We start from the raw sequence: 20,216 nt of genomic DNA on the forward strand, positions 1-20,216 counted from the left end.
CATGTATTAAGGTATATTTGAATTCAGTGAGCACTTTTGCAGCAGGTTGCAGACGTGGCAGTGACTTCTTTCCTTACTGATGGCCTGATAATAGCTGGCACCTAAGACACTCTGCTTCCTTCTCCAGCATCACCTCTTTCATGGCTCTCTCACACTCTATATTCTAACCATGATGGATTTTCAGTACCTTGAACTCATTTTTCTTTCTCTCACTTCTCAGTCTTTATATGTTCTTTCCTTCTACCTATTATCCTACCCATCCCAGTCTCTTCTTCTCCGGGCTATCTCTTGCTTAACCTTCAGGTCCAAGTTTAAATGTGTGTGTGTGTGTTTTTACCATGAAATTTTCTATGCTATCCCTGAAATAATTCAACTTTTTTGGGGTTCATTTGATTGTAGTGTCTTTTTACTTTTATCCTACATACTACAGGTTATAAGATACTACAGAATCCCTTACATATGCTGATGGAGAATTTACTGCTTTGATTATAATTGTATGTTTGATATCTGGTTTCCCCACTGGGTTGTAGCTCTTTGAGTATAGGAACTATGTTTTGTTCATTATTGAATCCCCTTCCCTAGTATAATACCTGGAACATAGTAAGAACTTAATAAATATTTGTTAAACAAATGAATTAAAAAATTAATGAAATAACTCAGGTTAAAGTCAATATCACTGAATATTAGAATGACTCAATAAGTAGCTATCAAAGTCCATGTGACCAGGTAGAATTAAAAACATTAGAAAATTCAACAATACATTATCTTTGCCTTTACAGATAAAACAATATAACATATTACTTGGAAAGGGAAGAGAATGATCCATTATTGAGAACCTATTACTTAGAGTACAATGCAGTGTATGTAAATTTTTTTCATAATTCACAGTTAGAAATGTTGCAAAGCCCAGTACTCATGTACACAAAGTTAAAAAAGATTTTTCACAGAATACTTACCTTTATTGTGGAGCATACTCATATTTTGATTCTAATCTATTTTATGCTTTCTCATCTACTTCATTAAAAAATGCTGGGCAAACCACTAAATTGACCTCATGTCTTTTGCATGTGTCTGAAAATCTCCCTAAAGTGGCAAGGAGTGTGGTTTCTGGAGTCAGACTGCTTGCTGGTTCTGCCCCTTACTCATGGTGTGACATTGGTTCAATCATCAAACATTATAAAGCCTCATGCCCCATCTACAAAGTGGGGATTGTGTTAGTAGCTACACCACAGGGTGTTTAAGAGAATTTAATAAAATCATAAGTGTCTGGCACAGAAAAATCCTCAATAAACATTAGTCACTGGCATGTGCCAGAAACTATGCTTCTCAGGCATCTTTTTTTTTCTCTGAAAAATGTGTACCATAATGTCAGGCTATCATCCCCATTTAACAACAAGGAAATAAAGCTTGGAGAGATTAAATGTATCAATGAACCCAAATGGTCAATAAATGGTAGAGGTAGGGTGCTCAAACCAGATCTGTCTGACTCTGAGATCTATCACGTTACTAGGAATTAGAAGGCAACACTCAAAGAAGGTGTTATGGAAAGGATGGGACTTGAGGTAACCTTTGATAGATACGTAACTGGTTTAGGTCAATGTACCTAAATCCTATTGCACATGAAAGAAGGTAGTGTTTGGGATCAGCCACACCTAGGATCTGTCCTTTACTACTTCATAGCTTAATAATTGTGCACAATTTTTCTTAGCTTTTCTGAGCCTCAGTTTCCTCAATTTTATGCTATCAATAATATCAACCTTGCAGAGTTCTTGTGAATATTGAGCTACACATAACAATAGTTTTTATTGTCTGACAACAGGTGCTCAACAAATGGAAGCTATTTTTATTAGGTGGAATTTACTTATATGGTATGTGAGTGAGAGTTTAGTCTTTTAACAAGGGCTTAATTAAATTTTTAATATGTAAGCTTTAATAGATACAATTTTCAACCATATTGAGTGCATGGGTAAAATATACTGTCAAATGGGTCTGGTAAGTTTTATTATTGATCATCTAAAGCATTTCCAAATAGAATGACTATGAATGACATTGAGATTGCAGCTATCAATTGTACTACTAGTAGTAGAGCTTGTCCAACCTAATCTCTTCCAAGTCACTGGCAACAATGTTTGGCTTCCTGGGGTTAATATAAAGTATATTTGCCTCACCTAGGAGCCATCAGAACTTTCCAACGGTCTTTTGACAAGTATCATGGAGTATCAAATGACAATGGGGCCAACTTGGCAGCATTATTCATTTCCATCTCAGCTTAATTACCAGCTTTGCTGGCTGCTCTTCACATGTGGGCCCAGAGATGAATCAAATATTGGAAATAGAAAGTTGTCTACTGTTTCTGCCCCTTTCATTTTTACTATTGTGGATTTGAAGACAGAGAGAGCCAAATTTCTTGTTCCCTAGGGTTCCATTGAAGGTGTATTTCAAAACTTAACTGGGCATGTTGCTTCAACTGCTATTCATCTCTGGTTACTTTGAAATCATTCAGTTTAATATTTCCCCTGTGGACTTCATGGTGTATTAGGTGCTTACTAAATCCCCGGACATCAGAGGTGGAGCACAGCTATGATTCTAAAGGGCTCAGTCACAGGTGGAGAATGGTGATGGCAGAGCTCATGAAGTTAGAATGCCCTTTTAAGGCTGTTAGCTGCCCAACCAACCCTGGACAAACTCTATCCTGCAAGCAAATTATAGAGATGCTGGGAGAACCAATGTTTTAGTCTCATGGGCAATTAAAATATACTACTAGGAGAGCAGAAATTCAGAAAGGCAATTTTACACACATCTATTTTCTTAGCTAGGGATATGATTCCACATACCAAAGAGAGTTCTGAGAAGTTTTTTGTGTGTTTAGTGATACAGTGAAAAATGAGTTAGTAAAAATTATCCCTTGAAATAGTTTATTTATTAACAAGTAGCAGTGAAAAAGTGAAGCGACAAGAATGTCACTCTTCCATTCTTGTCTGAAGTGACAAGAATGGAATTTCATTCCTCATCCTGACACAATTATTTGTGTTGTCTTGAATAAATCATCTATGTTTTTGGCCTCCCCCTGCCCCACCTCATTTGTAAAGTTCAGATTTAACTGCATGGAATATAGAGTCTAGTTCCAAGATTATAATATGAATCTAAGATTATTTCTCTGATTTTCTGAAAGTCTAATGTGATCAAACTGAAATGGCTTTTTTGTTTTGTTTTTCTTTTGTTTTGTTTTGCTTTGGGCGGTGGTGGTGGCGTTTGTTTGTTTGATTAGAATTAAACTGCATTAGCCTTTCTTAAACAGAAGAAAACTTTTGCACTGTGCTAACAGTTAGCATGTGACTTGCCAGGCAAAAGAACCATGTATGGAATGCTTCAGTAAAATATACCCCTTCAAATACCACATTCATTAATGAGTAGCAATAGAAGAATGAAAATCTGAGTTTTCTGATTTCCACACATTATCTCATTTGATCCTCATAAAAACTCTATAAGGAAAGTCATCATTTCAAATTAACAGAAGAAAAGGATTGAGATGTAAAAAAAAATAATTTCTTGCCTATGTTTACATAATTGAGTAGCAGAGATAGATCTTAGCATTCATGCTCTTGACTTTTATCCCACTGTGAAATACCAGTGGGCAGGATGACATAGGAGTCTTCCTAATATTCCTTTGTATCTTTCAATTTTCAACCAAATACTCATAACCATACATTTGAAATAGCCAAATCAGAAGCCTTGCTAATCTGTGAGATGCAGACCCCTGGGGAGGTGGTTGGAATGTTATTTCTAAAGGCATCTGAATCTTCACGGACACTAAGTATCTGTTCACCAAATATCTCAGTCAATTCAGGCTTCTATAACAAAGTACCACAGACTGGGTGGCTTATGAACAATAGAAATTAATTTCTCCAGTGTTCTGGAGGCAGGAAGTCTGAGATAAGGGTGCCAGTACAATCAGCTTCTGGCTAGAGCCCTCTTCTGCTGCAGTCTATTGATTTCTTGCAGTATTCTCACATGGCAGAGAGCAAAGAAAGCTCTCAAGGGCCCCCTCTATAAGCGCCCTAATTTCATTCATGATGGTAATATCCTCTTACCTAATTACCTGCAAAGGCCTCATCTCCTAAGACCATGATAATCAGGGTCAGGAATTTCAACACAAGAGTTTTGGGAGACACAAATATTCAGTCTACAATATCACATAACTAATATCTCAAATATATGTGAGCAGCTCTTATATTATTCAAATATTTCCATACAAATGTATTAAATAATTATGCAAAAATATAACTGACTTAGTAACATTTTTATGTTAGTATGTATTTTCTCAATCAATGGATACTGAGAGTACAACTAACATTGTCTAGAGTCTGTGAAATTCTGCATATGAAAATGAGACCCTGTGAACTTCCTGAGGTTATGGAAATGGTTCATATCATGACATGGGTGTTGGCCATATGGGTGTACAGATTTGTCAAAATGCATTGAATTATATGCTTAGCATCTATGCATTTCAGTAGTATGAATTTTACATTAGTTTTTAAAAATCAAGCCTCAGGTACTTCAACTCAAATGTACTGCAACCTCTCAAGTCCTAGTTAGCTTTTCCCTTGCAGGTCATACTTGGGGTGATAGTGAGGTGCCCTTCCCTGCATTGCCCTCTGTGAGCCAAACAACTAAAAATCAACATCAGTGGCTGTGAGTGTAAACCAAGAAATTTCCTGCAAAGGTGTGTCTGGAAAGTGTGAAAGCAGCTGTAATGGCAGCCAAAGTGTTCAGGACATAGACTTGTGAAAGCAGAAAGAGAATGTGATTGCAATTTAGTAAATGGATTCTAATTAATTGTTTGAGGAGAGAGTCACTCAATTGATTAGGTATGTCAACAGAAGAGGGGTAGACAGTCTGAAGCATAAAAAGAACTTCTGAGGATTTTCTAGTGCTGCCCAGAGAAAAAAAGTCCTGAACCTTGTAAATTCAAAGCCATATGTTGTTTTTGGCAGCAATGTGGATTATAAGACTTCATCTTGATCCAGATAAAATAGGTTCAAATTAGCCCCCTTTCTTGGTTCTGATTCCCTAGTTGGAACAACCTTTTTTGAGGCAACTTCTTTTCTGTTTGCTGATTTGGCTTTTCAGGTAACCTAATTCTGAGAGATGAGTGCCCCAGGTAGAAGGGGTATGTATTTGAGACTCTTGCAAAGAACTATTCAATTAGTATTCTGTCTCCTTTATATCAGTCTCTTTCATATTTGGTCAATGAGAGCCAATTCCTTGCATCCAATCATTTCTAAAGATCTCAATTTTAAGTTCATGGATCTGTAAAACTGTGATGATTCCCTGTATTAGTCAAAATTTTTTGGTTTTCAAGTGACAGATATACAACTCAAGCTTGCTTATGCAAAAGCAGAAATCTGTTGCCTCATTTAACATAGAAATTCAAGGTGGCACAGACTTCAGGTGATGAGGATCCAGGGGCTTGAATAATTCAGTTCAGAATACTGCACTCTTAGGTTTTGCTTTTACCTTCTGCTAGCTCTATTTCTATTTAGTCTTTCCTTTTGTCCTGACAAAATGGTTGCCACCAGATCTAAATTAGTCCTAAATCCTAAGATATTCTAGTGAGAAAAGAACTCCTATTTCCAACAGTTCCCAGAAAGTCCTAGACCTATATCTAATTGGCTTGATTTGAGTCAAGTGGCTAAGCCTGAATTACGCAGTGAGGCCAAGAAAATAGAATGTGCCAACTGGCCTGAGATTGGAATGCCAATCGAATCCTCTCAATTGAAAGGATGAATAATGGGGAAAGGAAGAGTTCTTAAATGGGAAGTAGAGATATCAGCTGAATGAAGAAAGTAAGGTAAAACAAAATAAACATCCACATCCCCTTCAAAGTCCACTGATTTCTGGGATCTTAACTGGCCTTCCAATCAATAACCCCTGATTTGTCCTTGTTCTCCCTTTCCTTTATCTTTCTTCTTTTCCCCCACCCAGCCCAGGAGACTAAGCAAATATCAATGGTCAGTTTGTAAATGTTTTCTTAAAAACCAATCTGTTCTAAATTTAATTTTGGGAGTAAATCAAATATAATATGGATATTGTATCTTAAGGGCATGACCCCAATAGTCATCTTTATATAAATGGAAATCTGAGAGCAAAAAGACATTTTGAAACTAAAATAACATATTTTTTTCCAGATTTGATCTTCTGCTTTGGATTTCCTATTCTCCTCCTCTAGTTCATTGAGACTGATTGGGATTTTGTTGTTGTTGTTATTATGATGAACAAACAAGCAAACACATAGTGCTCACTTCGGCAGCACATATACTAAAAAACAAGCAAACAAATAAAGGCTACTTTGTAACAATGAATCATCCATTCATTCTTTCATTCTACAACTACTTATTAAGTACCTATGGTATGCCCAGAACTGGTCTTAAAAGAATATAGTATTAAAATTCTATTTATGTGATGTGAACCAGAAATAACTAGAGATAAAAGCGATTTGGGAAGTTATTTTGTTAATGTCCAACATGATATGTTCATAATTAAACAGTCAAGAATGGAGCGGGCTGGAATAACTCAACCAATATTTATTAAACACTTATTACATGAGTTATAAGTAAGGGCACAGAAATATGCCACAGTTATGGAAAAAAGATTGTCAGGGTGCTTATATTGGTTTCTATTGCTGCTGTAACAAATTATCACAGAATTAGCCACTTAAAACACAACAGATTTATTTTCTTATAGTCCTGGAGGTCAGAAGTTTGAAGTGGGTGTCACTGGGCAAAAATCAAGGTGTCAACAATGGCTGCATTGCTTCCTGGATGAACAGAAACCATTTTCTTTCCTTTTTCCAGCTTCTACAGGCTGCCTTCATTCTTTGGCCAATGGAAGGTCATCTTCAAAGCCATCAATGGCTATTGAGTCTTTCTCATAACATATTCTAGATCTCTTTTTCCTTCTTCTTCCTCTTCTAAGGACCCTTTTGATTATATTGGCCTTTCTAGATATTATAAAATAATCTCCCCAATCTCGAGGACAGCTGATTAGCAACCTTAATGTCATCTGCAATCTTCATTTTCTGTTACCACATAACCTAATGTATTTACAGATTCCAGGGATAAGAACATGGACATTTTTGAGTGTTGAGTGGGTGGGGGGTGCATTATTCTGACCAAGTATGGATTTGAGGATCAGAAAAAGCTTTCTGGAGAAATTGATGCCTAGAAGAAATTTAAAAAATTCATAGGAGTACCCACTTCTGGAGAGAAGAGGTATTTGTAGGCAGAGTACAGCACTATGAGTTGCACCAATTGGATCTCTCTTCAAGAAGAATATATTCAGCTCCAACAAATGAGTTATCTGACTGTTCAGCTGTATCTATCTCAGCTTTTGAGGCCAGGTGATGCTTTTTACAGGTAGCCCAGTGCATGACTGAGCATCAAGGGTACTAATGGGACTTTTGCTCTGGAGCTCTCTGTTGGGTTGACCAAGACTGTCAGATCTGAGACCCTTCCTATTTTTTTCACAAGTATCAAGATCAGCCCTGTGGTCTGAAAACTTTCTCAGGTCAATTCTCTTCTCCCTTCTTTATCATTGATAGGCATTACCCCCACAAGGCACTTGCAGTCTTATCTTGGTATCAATTTTCTGGAGGATCCAACCGAGATACAGAGGTACCTCAGGAACAGAGGCTTATAGGTGAGAGAGAGCAAGTTCAACTTGCAAGTAGTTCAGAATAGCAGTAAGGTAAGATTCAAGGATGGACCTGGGCTTGAAATTATACATGCCCACTGGGGTTTTATTTGTCGGTAGAAGCTAACTGCTATAACAGAGATCCCACATTTCAGTTTTTTAACACAGTAAGTGTTCTTTTCTCTTCATTGAATGGACCACACAGGTATTCCCAGGCAGGTACATTTCCTCAGGGTTCTGCTTCAAATAGCAACTGGGGAACCAAGTTTCCCTTAGTCTTTTTTCTTTAAGATTCATTTATTTATTCATGAGAGACAGAGAGAGAGAGAGAGAGGCAGAGAGAGAGGCAGAGGGAGAAGTGGGCTCTTCGCAGGGAGCCTGATGCAGGACTCCATCCTGGATCCCGGGATTACGAACTGAGCTGAAGGTAGCTGCCCAACCACTGAGCCACCCAGGGATCTAAGACCCCTCTCAGATCTTGAGTCCTCCCTGCAGCCAGTGGTTGGGAGAATAGACAGGATTATGCATGGGAAAGTTTTATGGATGAGGCCAGAAAGTGGTATATCTCACATTTTGGGTGAACAATAACATCTATCCTTGAGGTCCTAGGAGTTAAATAGGTTTAAGTGGAGAAGGACCCAACCAAGCTACAGGTGGTGAAGGAATAATGACATATAGTCCACCAGATACCAGCACTTTGTGGATATGCAATAAATGTTTGTTGAATGAGTGAATTTAAAGTCAGATGGACCTGGGTTCAAATCCCAGCTCTATTGTTTGGCCTTGAGCAGGTTATTTAAGTCCAAGCCTCATTTTCTTCATTTGTGAAATTGGTATGAAAATGTCTATGGCATAAACTTGTTATGAAATTTCTCTGGGATTGAACACATGATAATTATAACTAACATTCATTGAGTGCCAAGAATGTTAAGGTGATTTATATTTATTACCTCATTTGATTCTTAATGAAACTCTAGGTTGTCAGTAGTATTACTGTCCTTGATTTATAAACAAGGAAACTGAGACTCTGAGGGATTAAATGTCTTGCTCTAAGCTAATATAGCTAATAATTGGTGGAACTACAACTCGAACCCCAGATTCAGAATAAGTGTTCTTAATCACAGTATTGCACACTGCTTATGGTAAGTTAATTTCCAAATTTGGTGTCTGATATATAATTGATGCTCAAGAAATCGCAGAGCAGAATTATCAACAGCAAGTCAAGGGGCACAATGCACAGTGATACAAGTTAACAGGCTAGTCACTGATATTAGCAAGGCTTGAAACAAAATCCCAGATGTGTGGTGAAAGTCTAGTTTGACAGGAATAAAAGTGAGCATCTATCCTGGAAAACTGCTGCAAGGCATAGATTGTATGTATAAAGACTGTGGCGGGGGAACCAAAATAGGGGCCCAAGTCCTGGAATAGTGTCATAAGATGGAAATAAACAAGGCAGAAAGCAAGCAACTGAATGATATCTCATGCTTAGAAATGGGCTAGCAAGAAGCATGGATGATTCCATGTCACCCAGCTCCAACCAGCAAGGAGTCAGCCCAGAGGCTGCTGAACCACAACAGGGCATCAGGGGGCCCAGCTAAGAGGAACAAAAGAAGGACAATAGGAGCTGGCAACAGGTAAATCATCTCAGTCATGTTTATTGATGACAGTAAATTGCTGGCTTAGCAATACCGTGTGTGTGTGTGTGTGTGTGTGTGTGTGTGTGTGTGTGTATGTTTCCATTATCAATCTTCTAGTGTGTATGGAGTTATTTTTAGAATGCATTCTTCACAAGCCTGCTTTGGATTCCAAAGATATTTCTACAGCCACCTTATCAAGATAATTTTCCAGAAAAATAAGGTCAAATTTTGTAAGCAACCAACCAACCAATAATAAAAAAAAAATAGATTAAAAAACCCTCACTCATTACAATAAAAATAAGCCTTTTTTTTTTCAGAGAGACAAGATTTTCAGCTAAGTAGCTATTTAGAAGTCATCTTTAAAATATGTTGGATCTTTCTAACCTTTTATCATACAAGAAAATAAATGCAGTGTCTTATAAAGTGACTAGCCAAGGAATATTCTTAGGAAAAGACTGAAGAAATCAGTTAGATATTAATAAAGCCCCAAGCCCCAACCCCCACTTTCTCCTTCCTTCCTCCCCCTACCGCCCCTCCTTCCTTCCTCTCTCCCTCCCTCCCTCCCTCCCTTCTTTCCTGTCTTTCAATTCACAATTTGAAAAGAAAAACCTGGCTCGGACTTTGGAAAGGAGCACTGGATCCTAGTTCTTCAGGCTGTTTCTTCTCCTGGTGTCCTTTGAGGGAGATTGTGGGACTGAGCTAACACCAGCAGGGTTAAGGATAGTTTCATTTCCATTCAAATTTGCATCTGTTTCAAACTCACAGCACAACTGAATGTGCTTCTCAGGTACCTTACTAAAATTGAGGTTCTTTGAGTCTTACGTAAGTTTCTCATGAAACTTAATTGTTAAGGAATGAGAAAATACAAATTCTAGTCTGCAATCTAGTTTGGCAAGTACCTCAAATTTTCTGGGCCTGTTAATTCCTCTGCAAACCAAAGAGTTTCGACTAGATTCAAATTTTAAAAAATCCTGGCGCTTTGGCAACATGGTAAAGTTTTTATATTCGTAGGCTAAATATAGAGAACATGTCTACATATGGCAACTTATAATGAAGCAAGAATTATGCCACTTTAATCCTATGATCCATGAATTAAAAAATAATTCTGCAAGAATGGTTGGGAGACTCCAAAAATAATAATATCGATGTTAATGAAGTACTAAAAATAAGATTGGGGTTGACATTACAATATCTTTCTCCTTTCTTTTTATGTCATTCCTTTTCTGAGGCATGTCAAATTAGGCATTAATTTTTTACTTCCAGTTGGCAATGTACAGCAGTCTGGCTTAGACATTTGAGCCAGTAATAGTAATAATAGCAGACATTTCTTACCATATGGCAAATAACTGTCTCAAACAATGATCTTACTTAAACCTTACCACACGCTCCCCAACACACACACCATTTTACAGATTAGGAAACTAAGGCCCAGAACTAATATCTCCATCTAAGAGAGACCTTGAGAATGGAGCCTGGTATGTTTGGCTTCAAGACTGTGGTCCTCCCACTGTGCCATATAGTCTCAATACAGGAAACGTGTCCTGCACTGAAGGGAAGGCAAGAGCATAAGAATGAGGCTGCAACAGAACAAAAGCCCTTACACAAATATAAAACTTATTAAAAATCTGTAATTTGACAAAAGCACCAAAAGCCTGAATCATTTTGCAAAACAATTTACAGATCCCTAGTAAGCATCCAAAGAGGTTCCAAGCATCACAAAATGGTTTTAAAAATCCCTCTCTAGATGATCTTTAGTTAAGAACATTTCAGTGTTAAACTTGCATCTGTCCTTGGTTGATCTTTAGTTATTAACATAGGCTAGTCCCTATCTTTACAAGAGCAGATATGTTACCTTTCTCAGTTTTTCTTCTAGGGAATCTACCCTTCTCTCAGATATTTGTCCAGTAACCATGATCACAAATATAAACCCATGTGAAATTTGGGATATGTGAAGCAAGACAAGGAAAAATGAGTACTGCATTTAGCTATTGGCCCAGGAGTAAAAGAGGGATGGATTAAGCAATTGACCCTCTCCAACTCAATCAGTCTTCCTTTGGACAGGAGAGTTCATGTGTGAGGGCCTGGTTGGACTTACCCATAGAATGGGGCTGGATTCATGGCTGAAGATGAGATTGAATATCTGCTTGAGTCTCTACTTAAAGGGATTTAGAGTTAGCCTGATAGAGTCACTGAACCAAGCAGAGACCAAATGCTGGTCAATCCCTGAAGAAGAAAGCCACTCTTTCAGGCCCTGGCCCTGAGGGTTTTTGCATCATGCCTAAGGCCTTTATTTGGAAGATTAGGTCCAAAGAATAGCTTCTTGATCATATCTTCCCTATTGGCTTACTAAATCCCAGTTCCATCATGGGGTAACGCTAACAGAAGTTAAGATTATTTGAAATATTCTGACACATGGAAGAGCATGGAAGAGCAGACTGTCACATGCCCCCCTACCCCCACCAAAAAAAGTATAGAGATGACTGGGTGGCTCAGTGGTTGACTCAGGGTGTGATTCCCAGGGTCCTGGGATTCAGTCCCATATCGGGGTCCCCACAAGGAGCCTGCTCCTCCCTCTGCCTATGTCTTTGCCTCTCTCTCTGTGTCTCTTGTGAATAAATAGGTAAAATCTTTTTAAAAAAAGAGTATATATACACACATATATATACAGCATGTATGTATTGATGTGTAACTCTCTATACACATACACACACGCATGTATTGTTTTTTCATAATGTTCATGCATACCAAAAGCAACAAGGGAAGAAGGAGAGTCCTTGAGGTAAGATGGAAAGCTTCCAGACTCATTCTGCCACTAATTTTGTGTGGTCTTGGGTGAGTCTGTCTGAGAAGTGATCTCCTTTTAGTGTAGTATGTTGTTGTATGACCATAAAGTCTGAGTGTTGAAATATTGTAACTCAAAATTCAACATTATTTTATTGAGGCATCACCACAAGTACAAAGTACTTGGGAAGTGGAAGGATTGAAAATTTGACACAGGACAGCTTTGTTTTTTCCTGGGTCTCATGTTAGGACCCTTATTTCTGCTTGTCAAATAATCTAAGTCCAAGAGGCATTTTTCAATGTGGAAAGTACAATAATCTTTTTAGATGCACATGTGTACTCATGAGTGTGTGTGTGTGTGTGTGTGTGTGTGTGACTATCCTTTCTACATAGTTGGAGCCTGGATGTAGTCTTTCGCACTCATCTTGAAGCATTCCATACACAATGAGCAATTACTACTTTACTGATAATATCAAGCAGATGAAAGAAATGGGTAGAACTGCCTCAGAGAGCAAATAGCATTTTGCTTTAAAAATTCCTGTTCTCTATTTAGCTCCTAGATAATTCCTGTCTCCTGCTGGATATATTTCCCTCATGTAGGCAGTTCTGCTTCTCTTCTCAGCTTACAAATACCACAATTCAGCAAAAAGAAAAAAAAGCTGGTATCATGCTGAACAACTACCATGTAAAATCCAGGTAAAAGAAATGCCTTTTTGGCATCATGTGCATAAATGTACAGACATATATTATTTTCTGAATACTGTACTCATACTATACATATTTTTCTTATTTCATAAATATATTCTGTTTACTTTTTCATGTCATTAAATATGCTCCAAGAAAGCTTGATTTTCAATGGCTTTTCAATAAGAATATGAACTTCGGACATAAGAAAGGTAGTGTAGGTGTGACATGGACTCTGAGAGATGTAAGATGATTCTCATCATAGGACATTGCATAGACCTTTATCATCTACGACCCAATGAGAGAAAGCTGGGTTTTAGGAGATAGTAAACCTAATGCGGAGGCCTGCTTTGTGCTCTCCATTCATTAGCCATTTAGTGCTCCAAAAAACTTATGAACTATTATTATCTCATTTTATACATGAGAAAACTGAGGCCCAGAGTTAAGATAGCTAATATGTAGTAGATCTTGAATTTGGGACCAGAATTGTCTGAGTCTAGACTCTACTTCTTTCCATTTCACCATGGACCTCTGAAAGGTAAATAGAGTCTTAAAATTAAGTCAGATAAAATGCCTCATAGAACCACATGAAGAAAAATTGTTTGAAAATGTCATGAGCTCAAATAAGACATTCAGTTATTCTGAATCAGAGGGACAAATGCAAAGCCATATCTAGTTCCTGAAGGCTAAAATAGGTGCTAGTGGCCAGGCAGGGAAGCCTTTCTCTCCTTGGATGGTCAGGAGTCAGAGAGACCAGACAAAGATAGAGTAGTTGCTGTTATGATGTGTAGCTCAAGTTGGAGGAGTGGAGCCAGCCCAGCTCTAGATGAGCCAAGCACTGGAAGAGACAAGAATCTATAAACTCTTCATCACTTCTAACAAGTAGTAGATTTGCTGGTCTAGACAGCATTCTGGCATTCTAGGCATCTTCCAAAAGCTACCAGTAGAATCCCATTTTCACTTCAAGATTTCTGCCATCCATTGATGGTGGCAGGTAGAACAGACAATTACAGGCCCCACTATACTGTACTGCTCCTTAAACTGTTGGAGAAACAACAGGCAGGCATGGTGCCCAGAGGGTCTCAAGTGTGCCACTCTTTAATTCACAGTCTTAAATGTGCCCTCTCAACTCTCAGTAATGGGGCCCAGACTCCCTGCAAATCTACCACAGATCTTCAAGTCCTCTGTATAACTCCTTTCCCTTTAACAAGCCTGTGTACCTAGAATAGGCTGAAGGAGCCATGTACTTATTACTAATGAGCTCATTTTTTGCCTAAGTCTATCACCTTAATGCATTTTTTTCTTCCAAAAAGTAGAAAATATTTCCAAGCATGGACAATCACACAAATTATGCCTTTTATGTATAGAACCTAATAGAACACATATTTCTCTTAATATGGCTTAAAGTAACAATCCCTTATACCAGGATACAGTACATAGCACCACTACCATCTGCATTCATCTTTACCAAACTTTGGAGAAGGTCATCATGAGCCAGGGAGATCAGGGAAGTACCAGAATGTGCAGCGCCAGGATTGGGATGGGGATAAAACCAGTGACATTGGCGAAGTGATATTGATGACAACCTTGGCAAGCTGGCAGTGTCAAGAGATGGGCACTGTTATGCAGTCCTTCTTTACTCCTTTCTGAACCTTGTATAACCTCATAGTCTCTTGGGCTGAGCAGATCATCCTGTCAAACACAGGAGGTATCAGAGAAAAGGAGACTAAGAAGGGTTACAGAACAGATTCGATGGCTCCCTTGAGCCTTGTCACTGATTTCTGTCATCTGGTAATAGTCTGAACTCCTTTTCCAGCCTGCCCTCCTCCAGAGACATTCACATGTCTACAACCGAGACAGCAATTACAATGCACTGTGGACATGTGGGTCAAGGGAGGACTGACAAGGTTAGCCTCATGTCATAAGGATGGGGCATTAGAGACATAGCCAAGGGCTTCCTTTACTCCAAAGTAGCATTGTATTTCTATTAGAAGACCGGTTTCTCAAATTCTACACTTAGAAATACACGCAAAAGAATTGAATACAGGTACTTGTATTGTCAGTGTTCACTGCAATATCATCCATTGTAGCCAAAAGGTAGAAACAACCTAAGAGTCCACCAGCAGATACATGGATAAACAAAATGTGGTATATACATAGGATGGAATATTATTCAGCTGTAAAAAGGAATGGAGTTCTAGTATGTGCTACAATATGGATGAACCTTAAAAACATTCTAAGTAAAATAACTGAGACATAAAAAGACATTTACTTCACAGTTCCATTTATATGAAATATATGGAATAGTCTATAAAAGATACAGAAAGTAGATTGGGGCTGGGGGAGAGAGGAATGAGGAGATATTATCTAATTGTTAGCAGACTTTCTGTTTGGAATGATGAAAAATTTTTGGAAATAGAGGAGGTACCCCACAACATTGTGAATGTAAGTCATGCCATGGGATTGTATGGTTAAAAGCAGCAACTTTTAGGCCATATATATTTTACCACAATAAAAAAGATCAGTTACTCAGCAAGCATTTTTTTTAATAATAAATTTATTTTTTATTGGTGTTCAATTTACCAACATACAGAATAACACCCAGTGCTCATCCCATCAAGTGCCCCCCTCAGTGCCCGTCACCCACTCACCCCCCCCCCCGCCCTCCTCCCCTTCCACCATCCCTAGTTCGTTTCCCAGAGTTAGGAGTCTTTAGGTTCTGTCTCCCTTTCTGATATTTCCCACACATTTCTTCTCCCTTCCCTTATATTCCCTTTCACTATTATTTATATTCCCCAAATGAATGAGAACATACACTGTTTGTCCTTCTCCGACTGACTTACTTCACTCAGCATAATACCCTCCAGTTCCATCCATGTTGAAGTAAATGGTGGGTATTTGTCTTTTCTAATGGCTGAGTAATATTCCATTGTATACATAAACCACATCTTCTTTATCCATTCATCTTTCGATGGACACCGAGGCTCCTTCCACAGTTTGGCTATTGTGGACATTGCTACTATAAACATAGGGGTGCAGGTGTCCCGGCGTTTCATTGCATCTGTATCTTTGTGGTAAATCCCCAACAGTGCAATTGCTGGGTCATAGGCCAGGTCTCTTTTTAACTCCTTGAGGAACCTCCACACAGTTTTCCAGAGTGGCTGCACCAGTTCACATTCCCACCAACAGTGTAAGAGGGTTCCCTTTTCTCCCCATCCTCTCCAACATTTGTGGTTTCCTGCCTTGTTAATTTTCCCCATTCTCACTGGTGTGAGGTGGTATGTCATTGTGGTTTTGATTTGTATTTCCCTGATGGCAAGTGATGCAGAGCATTTTCTCATGTGCATGTTGGCCATGTCTATGTCTTCCTCTGTGAGATTTCTGTTCATGTCTTTTGCCCGTTTCATGATTGGATTGTTTGTTTCTTTGGTGTTGAGTTTAAGAAGTTCTTTATAGATCTTGGACACTAGCCCTTTACCTGATACGTCATTTGCAAATATCTTCTCCCATTCTGCAGGTTGTCTTTTAGTTTTGTTGACTGTATCCTTTGCTGTGCAGAAGCTTCTTATCTTGATGAAGTCCCAATAGTTCATTTTTGCTTTTGTTTCTTTGCCTTCATGGATGTATCTTGCAAGAAGTTACTGAGTTTAAAAAGGGTGTTGCCTATGTTCTCCTCTAGGATTTTGATGGAATCTTGTCTTACATTTAGATCTTTCATCCATTTTGAGTTTATCTTTGTGTATGGTGAAAGAGAGTGGTCTAGTTTCATTCTTCTGCATGTGGATGTCCAATTTTCCCAGCACCATTTATTGAAGAGACTGTCTTTCTTCCAATGGATAGTCTTTCCTCCTTTATTGAATATTAGTTGACCATAAAGTTCAGGGTCCACTTCTGGGTTCTCTATTCTGTTCCACTGATCTGTGTGTCTGTTTTTGTGCCAGTACTACACTGTCTTGATGACCACAGCTTTGTAGTACAACCTGAAATCTGGCATTGTGATGCCCCCAGATATGGTTTTCTTTTTTAAAATTCCCCTGGCTATTTGGGGTCTTTTCTGATTCCACACAAATCTTAAAATAATTTGTTCTAACTCTCTGAAGAAAGTCCATGGTATTTTGATAGGGATTGCATTAAACGTGTATATTGCCCTGGGTAACATTGACATTTTCACAATATTAATTCTGCCAATCCATGAGCATGGAATATTTTTCTATCTCTTTGTGTCTTCCTCAATTTCTTTCAGAAGTGTTCTATAGTTTTTAGGGTATAGATCCTTTACCTCTTTGGTTAGGTTTATTCCTAGGTATCTTATGCTTTTGGGTGCAATTGTAAATGAGATTGACTCCTTAATTTCTCTTTCTTCAGTCTCATTGTTAGTGTATAGAAATGCCATTGATTTCTTGGCATTGATTTTTTTTAATTTATTTTTTATTGGTGTTCAATTTACTAACATACAGAATAACCCCCAGTGCCCGTCACCCATTCACTCCCACCCCCCGCCCTCCTCCCCTTCTACCACCCCTAGTTCGTTTCCCAGAGTTAGGAGTCTTTACATTCTGTCTCCCTTTCTGATATTTCCCACACATTTCTTCTCCCTTCTCTTATATTCCCTTTCACTATTATTTATATTCCCCAAATGAATGAGAACATATCATGTTTGTCCTTCGCATTGATTTTGTATCCTGCCACACTACCAAATTGCTGTATGAGTTCTAGCAATCTTGGGGTGGAGGCTTTTGGGTCATTTTATTAATTAATTAATTAATTATTATTATTTTTAAAAATATTTTATGTATTTATTCATGAGAGAGAGAGAGAAAGAGAGAGAGAGGCAAAGGCACAGGCAGAGGGAGAAGCAGGCACCACGCAGGGAGCCTGACATGGGACTTGATCTGGGATCTCCAGGATCAGGCCCTGGGCTGAAGGTGGCACTAAACTGCTGAGCCACCCAGGCTACCCACAAATGTCATTTTAGATGCTGCCAAGTCACTGAAAAATCTTTGATGCCATCAGATTGGCACATGTTTTCTTTTCTTTTTCTACATTTCTCCATTGTCTGATCCTCTGAGTAACTATTAGTAAAAGTAATTACTTAACATTTGTGGAGTCCTGGCACTCCTCTATTCTATATGAATTTAATTCGTGTGAAAAGTACTGTTATTATCATTCCTATTTTACAGAAGAAGCAGATATTCTTCCCAGTATTACCCAGCAAGTAAGGGCAAAGCCAGAATTGAGTCCTAGAGAGGCCCAACACTCTTAACTCTTGCTCTATGGCATCCTTGGGATCCTGCAATGGACGCTTTTATGGAACTTGTGAGACATCAGACTCATGGTCTATCTCATTCTAATTGAATCAGAACCGCAAGAGATGGGGCTTGGGAATCTACATTTTTAAAAAGATCCACATCTTCCAATTTCAAAACTTACTGTAAAACTACAGCCATCAGTGCCAATGTGGTCCTGGCATAAGGATAAACATATAGATTAATAGAAGTGAAAATGTTCTACATTCTGGTAGTGTGAAGAGAAGGGATTGACAATGGTTAGAAGTGGTTTATGTGGGATTGTGGAAAGAAAAAGCCTTAGGGAAACTCAGCATAATATATTGTCTAACTGAGAAATGATGAAGACTGAAATATGACAATGAGTAAGAGAGAGGAACCATTTGAAAATAACTCTGTGACATCTAGCTTGGGTCTACCAATAGAGTGACATCATTTTCTAATAGGAAATGAGAAAAAGCAGATTTTTCTTGAGGGAGAAGACAATGAGTGATTTCATATATATTTTTTTAACGTAAGTAGCTTGTGAAGCTATCCAGAGTGGCTTGGCAATACCAGTCAAGAGATATGAGCTAGAGATAAATTTAGGATTCAGGTGCTTGTAGGTGTTATCTGAAACAATGGAGAAGGTGAGACTCTCTAAAAAAAAAAAAAATAGACAAAGAGATGGCTTGTGCACTAAGCATTAGGGAATACCTAAAATTAAGGGGCAGGCAGAAAAAGAGGCACAATTAATGGCAGCTAAGAAATAGATGAAGAGGTAGAAGAACTAAAAGAGATTTCAAGGCAGATATTTCAAGGAAAATGTGGACCCAATAGACCCATCAATAAAGTATTTATTATGATACTTTTAGTTGCAAGTAGTAGAAACTCACTCGAGCTAACTTAAGCAGAAGAAAATTTAAAAATAGGATTCAAGAGTGTTTCACTCAATCTAAAGGCACACCATGTGCTTGGTCCCCCAAGGGACTGAAACGAGGAACTGAACAGCCGTCAGGAACCCAGGGGGATACCTGCTTAGTTCTCTAAACAACTGCTTCAAAGAGTAGTTCTCTGAATTCCAGTTCCAAATCATTAGAAAGAGAATCTTATTGGCTTTTGTCCAATCAGGGGTCAGCTGTCCAACCGTGATCCAATCAACTATGGTCATGATGGGCTTGGGGAAAAACACACAGAATAAACATGGCAGCCAATGATCCACTTCTGTGAACAAAGACAATAGGTCTCAGAGAACACTGAATTAGGTGGATGTTCGCAAAGATATCTGTTACAAGATTAATCAAAATGACTGTTCAAAGATTTGGTTGCTTTTTCATGGAGGCATCAATTATAAGAACAGTTGTTAAAAACCCAGATTCTTTTCTCTCTTCTCTGTTCCTGTTTCCTCTGTTAGCCCAGAGGGAAAGTTGCATTAATGTCTGTGTTGGCTTCTCTATAACAGAGACGAGAATAAAACAAATTGCTTGTGAAATGCCTTGACATGCTAAGGTTAAAGGAACTAAGAAAATACAAAGGATTGTTTTTATTTTTTTAGAGAGAGAACTGGAGCTTTCCAGCTGTTTTTGCCTTCGCCTGGGTCTCATTGACTTCCCAAATTGTACTAGCTGCTTTCTGGCTTTCATTAATCAAACTGCCACCTGTGATAGACTGCTAGTCCCTCGTCTTATTTTGATTAATTTCATTCTCACATTCATCTCTCCAGCACAGTTTGCAGTCGATGATTTGTTATGGGCAGAGCAGGATGGGGGATGACTAGAGATTTGGAGTAGTGGAATCATCTCCTGAATCTGATTGGATTTATCTGTTAACAGAAATATTTCCTCCCCCTTCATTCCTTTCAGCTCTAAGAATAGCAGTACCAGCTGTACTTGCCTGAGCCATATCTAAATTAATAAAATAAAGTGGGATTATTGACATTTTCTTGCTTCAACCAGCAAATGTGCATCTTTGGATTTTTATCAACTAAAATGCTCTTATAATGGAGCATTCACAGAAATGGGCTTGACATAAAAATGATAATGCACACTTGTGCTAATTATGCATTTGTATTCCTTTTACTTATGTTGTCCTTTTATCTATTTTGGATTTCAGAAATTAGTATTAAACTGAGGCAGCTAACAGCAATGTAGCTTAATAG

At 38.3% G+C, this 20,216-nt stretch overlaps 1 long non-coding RNA gene across 4 annotated transcripts in view; it reads left to right on the forward strand.

Moving 5' to 3' along the window:
• Positions 1 to 20,216, forward strand: part of LOC111095698 — a 66,153-nt gene that overhangs the window by 27,192 nt on the left and 18,745 nt on the right. For all 4 annotated transcript variants that reach the window (XR_005357562.1, XR_005357560.1, XR_005357561.1 and 1 more), the window contains one exon: positions 12,664 to 12,806. This is a non-coding gene — a long non-coding RNA (uncharacterized LOC111095698). The remainder of the gene's footprint in view (positions 1 to 12,663; positions 12,807 to 20,216) is intronic.

This window comes from Canis lupus, chromosome 4 (genome assembly GCF_011100685.1).
Source record: "Canis lupus familiaris isolate Mischka breed German Shepherd chromosome 4, alternate assembly UU_Cfam_GSD_1.0, whole genome shotgun sequence".
Lineage (NCBI taxonomy): Eukaryota > Metazoa > Chordata > Mammalia > Carnivora > Canidae > Canis > Canis lupus.